We start from the raw sequence: 22,317 nt of genomic DNA on the forward strand, positions 1-22,317 counted from the left end.
CTTCTTTGAAACACTTTGGTAGTGCTCTTTGATTGTTATACAAATAAAAAAGAAGAGCATAGGGAATCATCTCTTTATTCTTTACTGTAAAAAAAAAAAAAGATGGTGGACTAACTAATATTTTTATCAGTTAATGAAAAAGCTCAATGCAAAAAAAAATGCATGTTGGGTTTTGAAAACAATTTAAATCATTTAGATAATAATTAGTTTGATCTGTTTTACCGAGAAGGTCTACGGTTCGAGTCCGTATAGCCCTAATATTCCTACAGATACTAATAATATTAATACTATTTTGGATCGAATAGATCTCATTACTAAGACTATTACTAAAAAAAAAACAATTTGTAACTTTCTATTCGAACATATTCATATTCGATAGAATAATATTAATATTAGTATATTCAGCTAGTCTAAAAAAATGGAGACTTTAGACTAAAAATGAAAATGAATTTGGTATATTTTCTACATTCAGAGGAGTACTTTTATGTTTCTTCTTTACGAATATGATATTTTTTGGGCATTTCTAATAATATCAAGTTTGATTCCTATTTTGGCATTTCTAATTTCTGGAATTTTAGCCCCCATTAGCAAGGGACCGGAAAAACTTTCTAGTTATGAATCCGGAATAGAACCAATAGGCGATGCTTGGTTACAATTTCGAATCCGTTATTATATGTTTGCTCTCATTTTTGTTGTTTTTGATGTTGAAACGGTTTTTCTTTATCCATGGGCAATGAGTTTCGATGTATTAGGGGTATCCGTATTTTTAGAAGCTTTCTTATTCGTGCTTATCCTAATTGTTGGTTCAGTTTATGCATGGCGAAAGGGGGCATTAGAATGGTCTTAATTCTTGACTATTTAGACAATTAGAAAAAAAAATATTGAGACAATTATGAATTCCATTGAGTTTCCCTTACTTGATCAAACAACCCAAAATTCAGTTATTTCAACGACATTAAATGATTTTTCAAATTGGTCAAGATTATCCAGTTTATGGCCGCTTCTTTATGGTACGAGTTGTTGCTTCATTGAATTTGCTTCATTAATAGGATCACGATTCGATTTTGATCGTTATGGACTAGTACCACGATCGAGTCCTAGGCAGGCGGACCTAATTTTAACAGCGGGCACTGTAACTATGAAAATGGCCCCTTCTTTAGTTCGATTATATGAACAAATGCCCGAACCTAAATATGTTATTGCTATGGGAGCCTGTACAATTACGGGGGGGATGTTTAGTACCGATTCTTATAGTACTGTTCGAGGCGTAGATAAGCTAATTCCTGTAGATGTATATTTGCCGGGCTGTCCACCTAAACCGGAGGCCATTATAGATGCTATAACAAAACTTCGTAAGAAAATATCTCGAGAAATATATGAAGATCCAATGAGTTTTCAACGAGAGAATAGATGTTTTACTACCAACCATAAGTTTCATGTTGGATACAGTACTTATACTGACAATTATGGTCAAGAATTTTTCTATCAACCGCCATCTACTTCAGAGATATCGTCTGACACATTTTTTTAAAGTACAATAATAAAAAGCAATTCCTTTTTTAAAAATTTCATCGTATTTTAAAAATTTCATCGTAATAGAAAATACTAATACCAAACTCATAAAAAAAATTTAGGAGAAGCAAAAAATGCAAGGTCGTTTGTCTTCTTGGCTAGTCAAACATGGACTAATTCATAGATCCTTGGGTTTCGATTACCTAGGAATAGAGACTTTACAAATAAAGCCCGAGGATTGGCATTCCATTGCTGTCATTTTATATGTATATGGTTACAATTATCTACGTTCTCAATGTGCCTATGATGTAGCACCCGGAGGACTCTTAGCTAGTGTATATCATTTTACAAGAATAGAGTATGGTATAAATCAACCCGAAGAGGTATGCATAAAAATATTTGTATCAAGAAAAAATCCCAGAATTCCTTCGATTTTTTGGGTTTGGAAAAGTGCGGATTTTCAAGAAAAGGAATCTTATGATATGTTGGGAATCTCTTATGATAGTCATCCGCGTCTAAGACGTATTTTAATGCCCGAAAATTGGATAGGATGGCCTTTGCGTAAAGATTATATTGCTCCAAATTTTTATGAAATACAAGATGCTCACTAAATGATAAAAATAATAAACTAATCCAAACTTCTGCAACCCCAGTCAAAGAATATAAGTACATTCTGTTATAGATCAGACAAAATAATTGATTGACATTAAATCAGGCAGAGTAATGGAAGTTGCATTCAGATATTATTATGTGAGAAATCACAAAATTCAGAAATAATAGAATGAATAATTATAGGGTTTAAAATAGGATGGATAGGAGTTTCTTAAGATTCTAAAACAAAAACAATACTGAGTTCTTATCAGCCAAGCCAATAAAAGAAATAGGATGAACTGCAAAAATTCTTTATCTTTATAATAAACTAATTCTTTATCTTTATAATAAACTATATAACGTGCACATCACCATCAATTATACGGCCACGAAAAAAAAAACACAAAGAAAAGGGCTCGATTCTATTTTGGTAATCCTTCTCAGATGAATTCTTAATATTCTCACTCCACCCCAGAACTTCGACTTTTAGGTCTTTTAACCAACTAATTAAACCACTCGAATATTATGGAAATAGAAACCTTTTTTTGTATCGCAGAAAAAAAAGGAAAAAAATAGATAAAGAATTCATTATCTATATATCTATATCTATATATATATAGATACTATAGATAAGCGAATATACCTAATAAAAAATTGCATCTATTCTTTAATCATCTAGGAAAAGTATATCTACAGATACCTAAATAGATCAAAGAAATATGTTATGTATCAGAATCTAGAAGAACACAAATTTGTATGAGTATCTATCCCCCATATTCATTAAAATGAATATGGGGGATAGATACTCATACAAATGAATCTTGTGTCAGGAACCAGATTTGAACTGGTGACACGAGGATTTTCAGTCCTCTGCTCTACCAACTGAGCTATCCCGACCATTCTTGAAGCTTAATACTTTGATTTTAAAAGATTTTTAAAATCTATGTTAATGAATCTATATCAACTAAGTAAAAAAAAAGTTTGTAAGTGAGTTTCCGCAGTAATAATTATTTTTTATTGTTAATCGTTAATTACGCATATGAAAATTCCTTGCTAAAAAATAAGATATTAATTTATACATTTCTGATTAAAAAAAATTCTATGTGTTTCACATATATATTTATATCTATTCCAAAACTCGTCCCTTGTCATTATGATAGATAAGAAAATTATGATAGATAGGAAATTGATGAAAATAAAAATTCCAATTTCGTTGGGAAATAATAAATCGAATAAAACACATAAATAAGGACTTCAAGATAGAGAGGATATAGGAAAAAAATTAGAAAATGAAAAAGTATTTTTGGGGATAGAGGGACTTGAACCCTCATGATTTCTTAAGTCGACGGATTTTCCTCTTACTTTCAATTTCATTGTTGTCGGTATTGACATGTAGAATAGGACTCTATCTTTATTCTCATCTGATTTATCAGTTCTTCAAGGGTTTTAGCCGATTATGATGAAGTGAATAATTTCATCAATAAATATTCCATCTTTTCTTCAACTTCGAATTGATTTGATTCACATTTTTCATTTGTGAATATTTTTATCACAAATAGATCTTCAATAATAAAATAAAAAGTAACAAATTGAAAGAGTATTTCAGTATATATATATGTTTCTAAATGTTTATCTTTGATCCATTCCTGTAATTTTGGTGAAAGGATTCTTTTACTAATGCAATAAAAAAAGTCGTCAATTTCGTTTGTTAGAACAGCTTCCATAGAGTCTCTGCACCTATCCCTTTTTTATTATCACTTTCTGAATTTTTATTTGTTTTCAGAAAACAGGATTTGGCTCAGGATTGCCCATTGTGAATTCCAGGGTTTCTCTGAATTTGAAAATTATTACTTGGTAAGTTTCCATACCAAAACTCAATCCAATTAAGTCCGTAGCGTCTACCAATTTCGCCATATCCCCATCTTTTTTTTTATTTGAATCTGATTATAATAGAATGCTTTTTTTTTCATTTCTATTATGAGAATTATGCGGGAACTTTTGAATTCATTAAATACATATTATTTTATTAAATATTAAAAACCCCTTTCTCCAATTTTATAGATTTTATTTCATCTATATTGGATACCTTTATTTGTTTGAATCAGAACTAATTCTAATATCTATATATTAACAATTCAATATACACAGATATAGACCACATATCTACTTATCTTCTATGTACCTACTTATCTTCTTTTTTCATACAATTTAGAATACTCGAATGGTCGATTCTTTTTTTTTTTTTGTTTTTGCTTAAAAAAAAAAAGAAAATAAACAATCCATTTATTCATATACAATTTATATAACTAAAACGAATCTAGTGGCTAAAAAAAACCATTCTTTTAATTGAATATAATATAGAATTAGACATTTACTTAGAAATATGGAATTCCTTAATAAATATTTACTAAAATTTATATTTATTCAAATTTACTTTAAGTACTAATAAATAATCTTTTTGAAAGAAATCAATTTAATAATATATATCTAGAATAGTAGATCGAAATAAATTATATTAAATAAATTATATTAATATAATATTAATTATTATCTTGCACTTTATGTTATCAGATAAAATAAATAATAGAAATAATAAAAATTGGGTTTGATTTTCTATATTTTCTTTCTCTATTTTTGATGTTTGTATTAATTTGAATTTTGTTATAAATAACTAAAAATTGATAACTAAGATCCCATTCAATTCTTCTGCATATGTATATTTCGTTTACATTAGCCGGTTTAGCTCAGAGGTTAGAGCATCGCATTTGTAATGCGATGGTCATCGGTTCGAATCCGATAACCGGCTTTTCTCTATTTGTTTTTTACATAATTGATAATATCTTTTTTAGAAATAAAAAATTGGGAGAGTTCGATCTCTGCGGAAGAAATCAAGAAATTAACCTACTTTTTTGTATTCTTTTATATACAATAAATTCGGATATTGATAAAATTCATCTAATTCTTCTTTGTACTATAAAACTTTAGTAGATTTCGCTTCATTTAGAATTCTATAATATTTTTCATTTCGTTTAGTTTTCATTTCGATTTATAAGATTTTTCATTTTAAAAAAGGAGTTTTTATGTCACGTTACAGAGGACCTCGTTTCAAAAAAATACGTCGTCTAGGATATTTACCAGGACTTACTAGTAAAAGGCCAACAGTCAAAAACGAATTTCGAAATCAATTGCGCTTCAGTAAAAAATCTCAATATCGTATTCGTTTAGAAGAAAAACAAAAATTGCGTTTTCATTATGGTCTTACAGAACGACAATTGCTTAAATACGTTCGTATCTCCGGAAAAGCTAAAGGATCAACTGGTCAGGTTTTATTACAACTACTTGAAATGCGCTTGGATAACATACTTTTTCGATTGGGTATGGCTGCGACTATTCCTCAAGCCCGCCAATTTATAAACCATAGACATGTTTTAGTTAATGGTCGTATAGTGGATATACCAAGTTATCGTTGTAAACCTCAAGATATTATTACAGCAAAGGATGAACAAAAATCTAAAACTCTTATTCAAAATTATTTTGATTCAGCCCCCCATGAGAAATTGCCAAATCATTTGACTGTTCACCCTTTCCAATATAAAGGTTTAATTAATCAAATAATAGATAATAAATGGGTTGGTTTGAAAATAAATGAATTACTGGTTGTAGAATATTATTCTCGTCAAACTTAAACTTAACTAAAATAACAAGAGTTTTTTTTACAAGGATTTTCTGCTATTCATATATCATAGACATGGATATGCGAAAATTTTTATTCCTTGCCCACCCGTTATCCACTATTTTTTGTATTACCGAAAAATGAGGAATATAAAGTTGTCCATATCAACAAACAAATTTGAAATATGAAATAATGGTATGCATTGGGATGAGTAATATTGATGAATTTGGTAAAGATTCGGAAAGAGAGGGATTCGAACCCCCGGTAAACAAAAAGCCTACATAGCAGTTCCAATGCTACGCCTTGAACCACTCGGCCATCTCTCCTATATAATGATGCCCAGAAACCGGTTGAATGTTGAATAGTGAATCAATCCTATTTTTCATAAATGCATAAAACCTATTCAAACTATAAAAATACAAAGTAAAATTAAAAAAAAACCTCCTACAAGGTCTTAGGATAAACAAATTTGATTGATGAGTTCATTTTTACGTTATTTCGCACTGTATTATAATTATACAATTCCTTTATTTGTGGGATTGATTTCTCACACCATGATTAATTAAATTATAGAATGGATTTCTACCTATGCCTAGATCTCGGATAAATGAAAATTTTATAGATAAGACCTTTTCAATTGTAGCCAATATCTTATTACGAATAATTCCGACAACTTCAGGAGAAAAAAGGGCATTCACTTATTACAGAGATGGTGTGATTTGATTCCATTTTTTTTGACCGATTTCGGTCAAAAAAAAATGGAATGGAAAAACCCCACGCGTGTTGAAGGTGAAATTTGTAAATAAAAGGATTAATTCCTTCTGTCGTGTATCCTCGATTAATGAAGCCTTATATGCTTGAATTTTAGGTTTCTAGTATTAAGCGAAAGGTTATACCTATACTTATGGGGTTAGGTCAACCCCAAATTACTAGTACTGATAGGCAACATTGGGAAAGAAGCACTACGCTTGGGAATCAAGGACACGAAAACTTTGTATCTATCTATATCCATGGCTTATCGAGATTGGGACTAACAGGAATGGTTGGGACAATAAATATCCATCTCGTTCATATTTTGGATACCCATAGAACCATCGAAGATTATTGAGGTGACTAATTCCAGGAAATTAAGCAGCGTAGAGGACAAAGAAATTGTTGAAGTTCTTATTTTTTTTTATCAAGTACCTACATACTTAATGTTAAGAAATAATTTTTGACAGGAAGGTTGGCTAGAGATTTATTGTAAAAACACTAGCTCTGTTCAGTTGAGAATGAGAATACTGGAATATTTTTTGATTTGATGGATTTTTCTCATTACACACATAAGGGGGGAGCCGTATGAGATGAAAATCTCACGTACAGTTCTGGAGCGGAGATTCTTTGAACCGAATGACGACCGTAACGGATGTCAGCTCAATCTGAAGGAAATTATGCAGAAGCTTTACAGAATTATTATGAGGCTATGCGACTGGAAATTGATCCCTATGATCGAAGTTATATACTTTATAACATAGGCCTTATTCACACAAGTAACGGAGAACATACTAAAGCTTTGGAATATTATTTTCGGGCGCTCGAACGAAACCCATTTTTACCCCAAGCTTTTAATAATATGGCCGTGATCTGTCATTACGTGCGACTATCTCCACTATAGAAAGAAAAAAGAAAAGAACAAGCAAATCCACAAATTTTAATATAAGAAATATAGAAATATAAATAATTATAAATAAGAAAGGCTTTCTACATATATATATCGTTCAAAACAACGATTTTTATCAGCTGTAGCAAAGAAACTTCATAGAAGTAAAAATATGAAGAAATCGATATGTCTAGATACCCTCTTTTTCTATGGATAAAAGATCTAATTGATAAAGGAAGCATCGTAAGGATCAATTAACACGGTTTTCAATCGATATAATAAAAACTGCTTCCTTATCTCATGATAAATAAAGAAGTCAGGAATCCACTTATGTAATAAAAAGGATCCCCTGGTATTTTGAGCAGCGGTGTAGTATCAAATCCCAAAGATAGAAAGTATTTTCTCTTTACTTATAAGAACTTATAAGATAAGAAAGAAAAAACTTTTACCAAGATTCTATAGAAATGAATCTATCATATATTTTTGTATATGATATATAAAATCGAGATAGTTACCTTTCAGAAAATTAGAATTAGGGCGTTAATGCCAATGCTTGATTCCCTTTTCTGAAGGTAGGAGAAAAGATAAAACTAAAAAAAAAGATGAAATTCTTTGAAATTCTTTATTTATTAGTAAAAATGAAAGTTTGAAACTCATATTAATAATTTCTTTTTTTCTTTTAGTTAACTTCAAGATAATAGAACAAAAAAAGAATTGACTACTGAGCCGTATGAGTCAGGAAATTCTCAAGTACGGTTCTAAGGAAAGGAATTGACTCACCTATTTCGACCGAGGAGAACAGGCCATTCGGCAGGGAGACTCAGAAGTTGCGGAGTCTTGGTTTAATCAAGCCGCTGAATATTGGAAACAAGCTATAGCTCTCACCCCCGGTAATTATATTGCAGCACAGAATTGGTTGAAGATCACAGGGCGTTTTGAATAAGAACACTCTGTTTCTTTTTTTTCTTATATATTTATCTATCTATATAAAGATATAGATAGATAAATATATATTGTTATAAATTCTTGTTTCTTGTCCCTATCAAATTCAAAAATCATTTCTATAGGAACGACCAATCACATAATTTAAATATATCCCTTCTAATTTTGTTCGATTTTGTCTAGTATTTCATAGAAATAAACGAGATGTGGATACAGTAGATAATTTTCTCCTTTTTTCTGTTATTTAAACTAATATTCAATCAAATTAAGAAAAGAGACCTTCAAAAAAAGAAATAAAATATAGGTATATTGCCTAATAATGAATGCTAATGCCTGCTCAATTTGAAATAGAGTACATACTTATACTTTATCTAAAAAAAAAAATAAAATCTAAGGAATAGAATTAGAATAAAATCTGAATACATTTGATTAGGCTGCACGAAAAATTATTGAACTTCCATTCAGAGTTCCCAAAAAGGTCTTAGAAGATTAAAATAGGTCCGTTGAGCGCCTCACTCTTATGTCATAATAGATTCGAACACTTGCCCCGAATTGACTTCGAGATCATAATTGTTCTAGTGAAAAACTAAAGAAATGAAATTTACTAAGATATCCAATACATGAGAGATAGGAGAGAACAAAACTCAATAGAAACATCTCTAATAAGTTCACTAATTCTGTTTTATGTTGGCAGGTCTCTTTGTATGTGTTGTCTGGAAAGAGGAGGACTCAATGATTATTCGTTCACCGGAACCAGAAGTTAAAATTTTGGTAGATAGGGATCCTATAAAAACTTCTTTTGAGGAATGGGCAAAACCTGGTCATTTCTCAAGAACAATAGCTAAGGGACCAGATACTACTACTTGGATCTGGAACCTACATGCTGACGCTCATGATTTTGATAGCCATACTAATGATTTAGAGGAGATTTCCCGAAAAGTTTTTAGTGCGCATTTTGGCCAACTCTCTATCATCTTTCTTTGGCTGAGTGGCATGTATTTTCATGGTGCTCGTTTTTCCAATTATGAGGCATGGTTAAGTGATCCTACTCACATTAGGCCTAGTGCTCAGGTGGTTTGGCCAATAGTGGGTCAAGAAATATTGAATGGTGATGTAGGGGGGGGGTTCCGAGGAATACAAATAACCTCTGGTTTTTTTCAGATTTGGAGAGCATCTGGAATAACTAATGAATTACAACTCTATTGTACTGCAATTGGTGCATTGGTCTTTGCAGCCTTAATGCTTTTTGCTGGTTGGTTTCATTATCACAAAGCTGCTCCAAAATTGGCTTGGTTCCAAGATGTAGAATCTATGTTGAATCACCATTTGACAGGGCTCCTAGGGTTGGGGTCTCTTTCTTGGGCAGGACATCAAATACATGTATCTTTACCGATTAACCAATTTCTAAATGCTGCAGTAGATCCCAAAGAGATACCACTTCCTCATGAATTTATCCTAAATCGGGATCTTTTGGCTCAACTTTATCCGAGTTTTTCCGAGGGAGCAACCCCATTTTTTACCTTGAATTGGTCAAAATACGGAGAATTTCTTACTTTTCGTGGAGGATTAGATCCAGTAACTGGAGGTTTATGGCTGACCGATATTATACACCATCATTTAGCTATTGCAATTCTTTTCTTGATAGCGGGTCACATGTATAGGACCAACTGGGGTATTGGTCACAATATAAAAGACATTTTAGAGGCACATAAAGGTCCATTTACAGGCCAGGGTCATAAAGGTATATATGAGATTCTAACAACGTCATGGCATGCTCAATTATCTATTAATCTAGCTATGTTAGGCTCTTTGACCATTGTTGTAGCTCACCATATGTATTCTATGCCTCCTTATCCATACCTAGCTACTGACTATGGTACACAACTGTCATTGTTTACACATCACATGTGGATTGGTGGATTTCTCATAGTCGGTGCTGCTGCGCATAGCAGCGATTTTTATGGTAAGAGATTATGATCCGACTATTCGATACAACGATCTATTAGATCGTGTCCTTAGACATCGTGATTCAATCATATCACATCTTAACTGGGTATGTATCTTTTTAGGTTTTCACAGTTTTGGTTTGTATATTCATAATGATACCATGAGCGCATTAGGGCGCCCTCAAGATATGTTTTCAGATACTGCTATACAATTACAGCCGATCTTTGCTCAATGGATACAAAATACCCACGCTTTAGCACCTGGCACAACAGCCCCAGGTGCAGCAACAAGTACCAGTTTGACTTGGGGAGGTGAAAATTTAGTAGCAGTGGGCGGTAAAGTTGCTTTGTTACCTATTCCTTTAGGAACTGCGGATTTTTTGGTCCATCATATTCATGCATTTACAATTCATGTAACAGTATTGATACTCTTAAAGGGTGTTCTATTTGCTCGTAGTTCACGATTGATACCGGATAAAGCAAATCTAGGTTTTCGTTTCCCTTGTGATGGACCTGGAAGAGGGGGGACATGCCAAGTATCCGCTTGGGATCATGTCTTCTTAGGACTATTTTGGATGTACAATTCAATTTCCGTAGTTATATTCCATTTCAGTTGGAAAATGCAGTCAGATGTTTGGGGTAGTATAAGTGATCAAGGGATAGTAACTCATATCACAGGAGGAAATTTTGCGCAGAGTTCCATTACCATTAATGGGTGGCTTCGTGATTTCTTATGGGCGCAGGCATCCCAGGTAATTCAGTCTTATGGTTCTTCATTATCTGCATATGGTCTTTTTTTCTTGGGTGCACATTTTGTATGGGCTTTTAGTTTAATGTTTCTATTCAGCGGGCGTGGTTATTGGCAAGAACTTATTGAATCCATTGTTTGGGCTCATAATAAATTAAAAGTTGCTCCTGCTACTCAGCCCAGAGCCTTGAGCATTGTACAAGGACGTGCTGTAGGAGTAACACATTACCTTCTAGGTGGAATTGCCACAACATGGGCATTCTTCTTAGCAAGAATTATTGCAGTAGGATAATAGCTAGGAGGATTTGAAAATCATTATGGCATTAAGATTTCCAAGCTTTAGTCAAGGCTTAGCTCAAGACCCCACTACTCGTCGTATTTGGTTTGGTATTGCTACCGCACATGACTTCGAAAGTCATGATGATATTACTGAGGAACGTCTTTATCAGAATATTTTTGCTTCTCATTTCGGGCAATTAGCAATCATTTTTCTGTGGACTTCCGGGAATCTCTTTCATGTAGCTTGGCAAGGTAATTTTGAGACATGGGTACAGGATCCTTTACATGTAAGACCTATTGCTCATGCAATTTGGGATCCTCATTTTGGTCAACCAGCTGTAGAAGCTTTTACTCGAGGGGGTGCTCTAGGTCCTGTTAATATAGCCTATTCTGGTGTTTATCAGTGGTGGTATACAATCGGTTTACGTACTAATGGGGATCTTTATACTGGAGCTATTTTTCTATTAATACTTTCTATTATATCTTTAATAGCAGGTTGGTTACACCTACAACCAAAATGGAAACCGAGTGTTTCGTGGTTTAAAAATGCCGAATCCCGCCTCAATCATCATTTGTCAGGACTATTCGGAGTAAGTTCCTTGGCTTGGACAGGGCATTTAGTTCATGTTGCTATTCCGGGGTCCAGGGGGGAATCCGTTCGATGGAACAATTTATTAGATATCTTGCCGCACCCCGAGGGATTAGGTCCATTTTTTACAGGTCAGTGGAATCTTTATGCTCAAAACCCAGATTCCAATAATCATATATTTGGTACCCCTCAAGGAGCAGGAACTGCTATTCTAACACTTCTCGGAGGATTTCATCCGCAAACTCAAAGTTTATGGTTAACTGATATTGCACACCATCATTTGGCTATTGCGTTTATTTTTCTAGTTGCTGGCCATATGTATAGAACTAATTTCGGGATTGGTCACAGTATTAAAGATCTTTTAGAAGCACATACTCCTCCGGGGGGTAGATTGGGGCGTGGGCATAAGGGTCTTTATGATACAATCAATAATTCAATTCATTTTCAATTAGGTCTTGCTCTAGCCTCTTTAGGGGTTATTACTTCCTTGGTAGCACAACACATGTACTCTTTACCTGCTTATGCGTTTATAGCGCAAGACTTTACTACTCAAGCTGCCTTATATACTCATCATCAATATATAGCAGGCTTCATTATGACAGGGGCTTTTGCTCATGGAGCTATCTTTTTTATTAGAGATTATAATCCAGAGCAGAATCAAGATAATGTCTTGGCAAGAATGTTAGACCATAAAGAAGCTATCATATCCCACTTAAGTTGGGCTAGCCTCTTTCTGGGGTTCCATACTCTGGGACTTTATGTCCATAACGATGTCATGCTTGCTTTTGGTACTCCGGAGAAACAAATTTTGATTGAACCTATATTTGCCCAATGGATACAATCTGCTCATGGTAAAACTTCCTATGGGTTCGATATACTTTTATCTTCAACGAACAGTCCGGCGTTCAATGCGGGACGAAGCATATGGTTGCCTGGTTGGTTAAACGCTGTAAATGAGAATAGTAATTCTCTATTCTTAACAATAGGGCCTGGAGACTTCTTGGTTCATCATGCTATTGCTCTTGGTTTACATACAACTACTTTGATTTTAGTAAAAGGTGCTTTGGATGCGCGTGGTTCTAAGTTAATGCCTGATAAAAAAGATTTTGGTTATAGTTTTCCTTGTGATGGCCCGGGACGAGGCGGAACTTGTGATATTTCCGCTTGGGACGCATTTTATTTGGCAGTTTTCTGGATGTTAAATACCATTGGATGGGTTACTTTTTATTGGCATTGGAAACACATTACACTATGGCAGGGTAATATTTCACAGTTTAATGAATCTTCTACCTATTTGATGGGATGGTTAAGAGATTATCTATGGTTGAACTCTTCACAACTTATCAATGGATATAACCCTTTTGGTATGAATAGTTTATCAGTCTGGGCATGGATGTTCTTGTTTGGACATCTTGTTTGGGCTACTGGATTTATGTTCTTAATTTCTTGGCGCGGATATTGGCAGGAATTGATTGAAACTTTGGCATGGGCTCATGAACGTACACCTTTGGCTAATTTGATTCGATGGAGAGATAAACCAGTGGCTCTTTCCATTGTGCAAGCAAGATTGGTTGGACTAGCCCACTTTTCCGTAGGTTATATATTTACTTATGCAGCCTTCTTAATTGCCTCTACATCGGGCAAATTCGGTTAATTGAATTCTTTATTATATATATCTGGCAAGAATCTCATTTCCTTCTATAGGGAAGAGAAGCCACTTATACATCTAGGATCCGACTTCTATCATTGATGCTAATAGCAAATTAACCATTATGGCAAGGAAAAGTGTTATTCAGAGGGAAAAGAAGAGACAAAAATTGGAACAGAAATATCATTTGATTCGCCGATCCTCAAAAAAAGAAATAAGCAAAGTTCCGTCGTTAAGTGAGAAATGGGAAATTCATGGAAAATTAGAATCACTACCGCGTAATAGTGCACCTATACGTCTTCATCGACGTTGTTTTTCGACCGGAAGACCGAGAGCTAATTATCGAGACTTTGGATTATCTGGACACATACTTCGGGAAATGGTTCATGCATGTTTCTTGCCGGGTGCAACAAGATCCAGTTGGTAAGGATTTCCAATTATCTTCATTTTTTTCATTTTATTATCAGCGATCATAGGAGGGTCCCTTTACCGTTATGTATAAATGGTTTATTCTATTTATATAGATATGGTAAAGGGACGCATTCCATCTTTGTTTTTGTTCATTAGTTATCAATTCTTTTCTTTATCGCGGAGTAGAGCAACTTGGTAGCTCGCAAGGCTCATAACCTTGAGGTTACGGGTTCAAATCCCGTCTCCGCAACTTTTTGAATTTGATAAAAAAACAAGGTTTCAAGAAGAAGGGCATTATACGCAGTAAATTCTATGGCATTTTTCATACTATGACTATTAAATACATAGGGCGGATAGCGGGAATCGAACCCGCGTCTTCTCCTTGGCAAAGAGAAATTTTACCATTCGACTATATCCGCGTTTTCATTGTACTTGATATGCGATTCTATTTATACAGAGATGGGCCTGATATTCTATATAGGGATATAGGGATAATGAAAAAGAAATTTAGATAATAGATATTGTCTCCCAAATAAAATATTTTCTATTACTATTCATTTTTATCAAGAATTCCCATTTCTATTATTACATTTCTATTATTATATATGGTTTTTTTCTATATATCTATATAATTGAATTGAAATTATCATTCTATCGAATATTTTGATTTACTTTTTTCTTAAAAAAGTAAGTTCCTATTAATAAAAAATTATATTTATCTATATAGAGATACAGATAGATATTCTATATTATTAAATACTAGACGACGTATAAATAGATTTATAGTATTTCATTTGAATATTCTATTCATATCATATTAATATGAATAGAATATTCAAATGAAATTCAAATTTTTATAGTTCATTTTTTCTATTTTATTTCTTTTAGTTTCACAATGTACCACCATATAAGTATAAGATATAAGATTTTTCCAATAGAAGAAGTTTACTCCCCCTTAGAATGTAATGTGTTATAGTTTTCTTTTTTTTTTTTAGGAACTGATCTATTCCCTTTATGGCTGACAATCCGAAAGAATTCTGAGGGAGGGGTCATTTCATTTTTAATCTAGAATAAAAAGAACTTCAAGAAATGAGAGAATTAAGAATACCCACTAGAAACACTAATCCAATCCATAATGATGTACCGGAAAATAGAACATTTTTGTTATTTGACCAACCTTCAGGAGAAGCAAATACAACAGGTACACTAATCAATAAAATAAATGAAATAGCAATTAATGCAAAAACAGCTAATTGGAAAGCAATAGTCATGTTTCTAATCCTCCAATTTACCAACAAAAGAACTTTACCATTTGATCCCTCAACCCCTGGATGCCTTTCTTAATATTCATTGAAAAAAAAATTTGTAAATGGAAAAACGCAGAAGGGTTTTATCATGAATTCATTGATTTTGTTTATTATCAACCCTTTTGAGGCTTGGATCGAGGATAGTTTTTTTACTTCACAAAAAGGCATGCTGGATTTTGTACCTATATACATACCGATAGAAAACTAAACCAATAAATTCACATTGAATATCTTTCCTATGGGTCGATAAAAGGGTATCAATTCAAATACTCATGGTCTACTCAGTGGAATAAAGATAAAAAAATATATATATTAGCTTTTGGAGAGATGGCTGAGTGGTTGATAGCCCCGGTCTTGAAAACCGGTATAGTTTGAAACAAAGAATTATCGAGGGTTCGAATCCCTCTCTCTCCTTTTTCTCGATGAATAGATTTGTTTATTTTCTTAGTTTCTATCGAATCTTTTTTTCGGACTGGGCTATATATCCTCAACATCCCGAAAAAAAGATTCGATAGAAACTAAGAAAATAGGAAAATAAATTCTTCTTTACGACTCGCTCTACTCAACCAAATATTTATAGTAAAAAAAAGGGATTTCTACTTCATTGGATCTCACGTCTCAATTAAGAGGAGTCATGGAAAGAACAGGTTCAAAATCGCGATCAATTCCTTTTTCAAATCCTGCGGCAGCTGCGCGAGCTCTTCCCGCGTGCCATAAATGGCCTACAAATAGAAAGAATCCTAGAACAAAATGAGAAGTAGCTAACCAACTTCTAGGAGAAACATAATTGACTGCATTAATCTCTGTAGCTACGCCACCCACGGAATTTAATGAACCTAAAGGAGCATGAGTCATATATTCCGCAGAACGACGTTCTTGCCAAGGCTGTATATCTTTTTTCAGTCTACTCAAGTCTAAACCATTAGGACCCCTTAGAGGTTCTAACCAAGGAGCACGCAAATCCCAAAAACGCATAGTTTCTCCGCCAAAAATAACTTCTCCAGTCGGGGAACGCATTAGATATTTACCTAAACCTGTAGGTCCTTGAGCAGATCCTACATTAGCCCCAAGACGTTGGTCTCTAACTAGAAAAGTAAATGCTTGAGCTTGAGAAGCTTCTGGACCAGTGGGCCCATAAAACTCACTAGGATAAGCGGTATTATTAAACCAGACAAAGCAACAAGCAATAAAACCAAAAACAGATAAAGCACCTAAACTATAAGATAAGTAAGCTTCTCCAGACCATACAAGTGCACGCCGAGCCCATGCAAAGGGTTTGGTTAAGATATGCCAGATTCCACCAAGTATACAAATGGAACCCAACCATACATGCCCTCCAATAATATCTTCCAAATCGTCCACACTAACAATCCACCCTTCGCCCCCAAAAGGCGATTTTAATAAATATCCAAATAGAATACTTGGACTAAGGGTCAAATTGGTTATTTTTCTTACATCTCCCCCCCCCGGAGCCCATGTATCATATATACCTCCAAAATAAAGAGCCTTGAATACTAGAAGAAAAGCACCTATACCTAACAAGATTAAGTGAATACCCAAAATTGTAGTCATTTTATTTCTATCTTTCCATACATAACCGAAGAACGGAAAAGATTCTTCAAGAGTCTCAGGTCCCAGAAGTGCATGATAAATACCGCCAAAGCCCAATACTGCAGAGGAAATTAAGTGAAGTACTCCAGACACAAAGTATGGAAAAGTGTCTATAACTTCCCCCCCAGGACCTACTCCCCAACCTAGAGTAGCTAGGTGGGGAAGCAAAATTAAACCTTGTTCATACATGGGCTTCTCGGGTACGAAATGAGCCACTTCAAAAAGGTTCATTGCTCCGGCCCAGAATACTATTAATCCAGCATGGGCTACATGGGCCCCTAATAGTTTACCAGATAAATTGATAAGTCGGGCATTCCCGGCCCACCAAGCGAAACCGGTAGTTTCCTGGTCACGACCAGTTAAAGCTAAAGTTCCATTAAAGAGCGTTTCCACGTGGTAGAACCTCCTCAGGGAATATAAGGTTTTCATGAGGCTGATCTTGAGCTGCCATCCACGCACGAATACCTTCGTTTAAGAGAATATTTTTTGTGTAGAAAGTCTCAAATTCAGGATCTTCCGCTGCGCGGATTTCTTGAGAAACGAAGTCATAAGCACGTAGGTTCAGGGCCAAACCGACTACCCCAAGAGCACTCATCCATAAACCAGTTACTGGTACAAATAACATAAAGAAATGTAACCAACGTTTATTGGAAAAAGCAACCCCAAAGATTTGGGACCAAAAGCGATTAGCAGTAACCATTGAATAAGTTTCTTCAGCTTGGGTTGGGTTAAAAGCACGGAATGTATTTGCGCCATCACCATCTTCAAATAAAGTATTTTCTACGGTTGCACCATGAATAGCGCATAGTAGTGCAGCGCCCAATACACCAGCAACTCCCATCATATGAAATGGGTTTAATGTCCAATTATGAAATCCTTGGAAAAAGAGGATGAATCGAAATATAGCTGCTACACCAAAACTTGGAGCAAAGAACCAACCAGACTGACCCAGTGGATAAATAAGGAATACAGAAACAAAAACAGCAATTGGACCTGAGAATGCGATTGCATTATAAGGTCGCAATTGAACAGATCGAGCAAGTTCAAATTGACGTAACATGAAACCTATTAATCCGAAAGCACCGTGGAGAGCAACAAAAGTCCACAGACCGCCTAACTGACACCAACGGGTAAAATCTCCCTGTGCTTCAGGACCCCACAGTAACAACAAAGAGTGTGCTAAACTATTAGCGGGAGTGGAAACTGCAGCGGTTAAGAAGTTGCAGCCTTCTAAATAAGAACTTGCCAAGCCGTGAGTATACCATGAAGTTACAAAGGTCGTACCTGTAAACCAACCCCCCAAGGCGAAATAGGCGCAAGGAAAGAGTAATAGACCGGACCAACCCACAAAAACGAAACGGTCCCTCCGCAACCAGTCATCCATAATATCAAATAAATCATTTTCATCTTTGGTAAATTTACCAAGAGCTATAGTCATAGCGATCCTCCTATTCAACTACTTCAACCATTTCCCAACACCTCATAGAGCATTTTCAGAGATGGGACGGACCTTGATCATTTATCTCTATTCATTTCTCTCTCTATATATATATAGAATATATAAGTATACTTTCCCTTGTTTTCTAATCGGTTTCGAATAAAAAATCATTTATGGGTCTATTGATATCTAGGGCAAATCCATGAACTCGATGTGGTTATTCCTTATCTATTCTTAAAAATCTTCCAAGTCATCAATCATAAAATCTGCTATGACTCCAAAATCCGATAGAAATTTTTTTTTCAGAACTGTTCAAGAAACAAATGATCCCCTGTTTCACTTCTTATACCTAGCGGATCTTCAGACATATTTCTCTCCTTTCATCAAAGAAACTTATTCTTGAAGTTTGGTTGTGAATTGACTTCTATTTTGTCTAGGAAACTACTGTAGGATCATAGGTTTTCTAAATTTCTATTTCATTTACAGTTTTTTCTTTAGTATTTCATTTTTTTTTATAAATACTATAATAAAAAGAAAAAACTGTAAATGAAAGTTTTTGTCTCATATATATGAATTGCTGGAAAAATATCGTACACATCGATATGAAAAGAAACTATTTGATATGTGAAGACATAATTTAATGTATTTTTCTATTATTTCTATAAGATTCTATCTAATCTTATAGAAATAATAGAAATTTATGGAAAAAAATATGTTTCATTTTAATTTTAAAAAAACTTGTTTGGTGGAACTTGAAATTCGTATTAAGGCCCTTCTGAGTAAAGAAAAGGCATAACCTTTTTTCTTAGTTCAGAAACAAGAAGATTTCATTGGAAATATTCAGAGATTCTTAGGGAGTCTAAACGAAAAAAGTCTTAAAAAGAAAAAAAATTGTTCGAATTGAATCTTTATCAAATTTGAATATCAGAATAGTAGATATAAATATAATTCAACGGGTTAGGTCCACTTACTTTTTTTTATTTTTCCATTATTGAATTTTACACTTTTTCTTTTTTATTACAAATAGAAACTTTTTCAAAATATCAAGAATCTTTTTATTCTTCCTTCAAATAGAAAGACTATTGCTTTTGAAAAAAAAAGTAAAAAGCCCCTTATCGGATTTGAACCGATGACTTACGCCTTACCATGGCGTTACTCTACCACTGAGTTAAAAGGGCCCTTTTTCTTTCTTTCAATTTCTAAATAAGGAACTAGCATGACTAGTACATATATTTGTTACTGTGTATACTTATTCTATAAATTTATATAAATTATTTCTATAAATTTATATAAATTATATAAATTAAATGATATAAATGGGATTAGAATACATGTACATCAATATCTATTATTTGTATAATGACTCATCAAAGAACAAAAAATTGGATTTACCTAGTGAATAGAATATAGTTAAAAAAAAGAATTGATTAAGATTGGATTTGATCCATATCAAATATATTATTTCAAAATGGATTCTTGAAGTCATTCTAATCATAACACTAAATTCTTTTTATTGATACATAAATGTACTCACAAAATAAAATATTTCATCGAAACATTGATAAAATCGAATCATTGATAAAATGGATTCAATATGTTCTGTCCCTAAACCAAATTTTTATTTTTTTATTGAAAAATTCTATTTTCCAAAGTTTTTTTTCTTAGTATTAGATATAAATCTACCTATCGAATCTTAGTATTAGTAATAAATGATAGAAATGAAGTTTTAACCTCTCGTCCTTTGCAACAAACGAATCATTCCTGTGAAGAATTTTCTCTTTATTGGAACATTACTTCTTTTTTTTTCTTATTATGACTGGAATAAAAAAATTTAGAAATATAAATGATTAATAAAAAATTTCTATGGAATTATGAAAGAACGAAAAATATTTTTTTTTATCGAATCATATCATTATATTGACAATTGCAAAAAACTGTTCATACTATGAACGTAGTATAATGGCGGTCGGGCAAGTATGCCCCCATCGTCTAGTGGTTCAGGACATCTCTCTTTCAAGGAGGCAGCGGGGATTCGACTTCCCCTGGGGGTAGGGTGTTACGAAAGGAAGTTGATCAAAAATTTTCAATAAAAACTGAAATGTATTCTTCCTATTGTGCTGGGTCGATGCCCGAGCGGTTAATGGGGACGGACTGTAAATTCGTTGGCAATATGTCTACGCTGGTTCAAATCCAGCTCGGCCCAAGAATTTGCCGATCCACTATGAAATTCTATAACCCATTTATAGTTCTCTGGAAATGACTGATGTGCTATGATACGGAAGAATCAAAATATTAAACATATCTAAGGTTATTTCTTTTTTTTCTGTATTCCATATTTCTTTCCACAAATTCAAAATCTTGTTAATAATCGGTATTCATGTCAAGATCTGTAAGTAGAAAATATAAGGAAAAATTGAAAAAAAAAATATTTTTTTTTCATTGATTCAATTTTCAATCGATTTGTTAATAGAATAAGAATAAGAAACGGATTACGAGTAATTTGTGTCGATCTCACTAAAGTGGATATCGATATACATATCAATATATAAAAAAATGCGCTTTTTTCATTTACAACAAAAAGGTTCGAATCCGAAATAGAAAAAGAAAAGGTTTGACAGAAACGGTCCGTAAAAATATTTATACAGTACACCCCTTTCCCTGGGATTGTAGTTCAATTGGTCAGAGCACCGCCCTGTCAAGGCGGAAGCTGCGGGTTCGAGCCCCGTCAATCCCGTTGGATATAAATCCAAAAAAATAAAAAATAAATTCCTTTTTTGTGTATTTGTAGGGAATCAAATTGATAAACAAAATTTTATTTGGGGCCCCCCCCTGCTTTTTCATTTGTTTCGCCGAAAAAGGAAGGAAAGGGATTTTGGACTTTCATCAAGAATAAATGTTTTTTTGTTTTATTTAGTATGGATAAAAGATCTTCCTATGTTATACTATTTCATGAGTTGATTTGATAGCTCAGATTTTGTGATTCATGATATTGATCCGATTTGATATCATTGAAATCCAATTTATACCATTGTTGAAAGATTGAACATTTCTATGGGATTAAATCCCGAATTTTTTTTTTAGAAATTTAAGAGAAATAGAACATAATAAAGATTATGGAAGTAAATATTCTCGCATTTATTGCTACTGCACTGTTTATTCTAGTTCCTACTGCTTTTTTACTTATAATTTATGTAAAAACGGTAAGTAAAAGTGACTAATTTCACTGAAATATGATTTCTTCATTTTTATGAATGATTTAAAAAAATGATCGTACAATCAGCGTAATCCAGATAGTAGAAATCAATTTGATTTCTACTATCTGAGAATTGCGTCCAATTTTTTTTTTCAGATTCTTTTTACAAACAATTCCGGTATCTTAGGAAAAAAAGGGGGTAAAAAAACAGGAATGGTTATTACACGGTCCGCCATTTTCCATATATATATATATCTATATAACCAGGTTAAGCGTCAGTTCATCGAAATAGAAATTTTAAGAAAAATTTGATTGGAATAGGAATCCATTTCTTCTTCTTTTTGATTCCAATATTTGTTTGATTGAAAGAGTATTTTCAATTCCTATAAGATACATAGAATACATTACACTACTAAAATATAATAGAATCAAGATAGATTTTCTATTTGAACTCAATTAATTAGTATTAGTTTAAATGAAATATTTTTCATTCAATAGTTTCGAAAATTCAAAAATTCAGGTAGAAATCAACAAGGTTACTTGGATCCCTTAACTCAATTTTTAGTATCCCTATAGCCACTTCTTCCCCATACTACGAGGGAAAGGGAAAATGAAAAAACTACCATTAAAGCAGCCCAAGCAATACTTACTATAATCCATGTAAATTTTGTCTCCTATCTCTATAAATATGAAGGAACTATTTCATTATTATTTCAAAATTATTTATTCTATTCTTTTTTTTGTATTATTCGCTAAAATACTATACTATAAATAGTGGAATTGCTATTAC

At 33.3% G+C, this 22,317-nt stretch overlaps 6 non-coding genes across 6 annotated transcripts; 3 read left to right on the forward strand and 3 right to left on the reverse strand.

The window, feature by feature from the left end:
• Positions 1-2,927: 2,927 nt before the first annotated feature.
• TRNAF-GAA (transfer RNA phenylalanine (anticodon GAA)) lies at positions 2,928-3,000 on the reverse strand. Its single transcript has one exon. It is a non-coding gene; the product is annotated as a tRNA-Phe (tRNA).
• Positions 3,001-4,836: 1,836 nt separating this feature from the next.
• Positions 4,837-4,909, forward strand: TRNAT-UGU (transfer RNA threonine (anticodon UGU)). Its single transcript has one exon. It is a non-coding gene; the product is annotated as a tRNA-Thr (tRNA).
• A 1,105-nt stretch (positions 4,910-6,014) lies between these two features.
• On the reverse strand, positions 6,015-6,102 carry TRNAS-GGA (transfer RNA serine (anticodon GGA)). The gene has a single exon. It is a non-coding gene; the product is annotated as a tRNA-Ser (tRNA).
• A 13,338-nt stretch (positions 6,103-19,440) lies between these two features.
• On the reverse strand, positions 19,441-19,512 carry TRNAT-GGU (transfer RNA threonine (anticodon GGU)). Its single transcript has one exon. It is a non-coding gene; the product is annotated as a tRNA-Thr (tRNA).
• A 941-nt stretch (positions 19,513-20,453) lies between these two features.
• TRNAY-GUA (transfer RNA tyrosine (anticodon GUA)) lies at positions 20,454-20,537 on the forward strand. Its single transcript has one exon. It is a non-coding gene; the product is annotated as a tRNA-Tyr (tRNA).
• A 457-nt stretch (positions 20,538-20,994) lies between these two features.
• On the forward strand, positions 20,995-21,068 carry TRNAD-GUC (transfer RNA aspartic acid (anticodon GUC)). Its single transcript has one exon. It is a non-coding gene; the product is annotated as a tRNA-Asp (tRNA).
• The last annotated feature ends 1,249 nt before the right edge of the window (positions 21,069-22,317 follow it).

Source organism: Vigna unguiculata, unplaced genomic scaffold (assembly GCF_037176805.1).
Source record: "Vigna unguiculata cultivar grain cowpea cultivar isolate G323 ecotype 2 unplaced genomic scaffold, ASM3717680v1 ptg000462l, whole genome shotgun sequence".
In the NCBI taxonomy this organism is placed as follows: domain Eukaryota; kingdom Viridiplantae; phylum Streptophyta; class Magnoliopsida; order Fabales; family Fabaceae; genus Vigna; species Vigna unguiculata.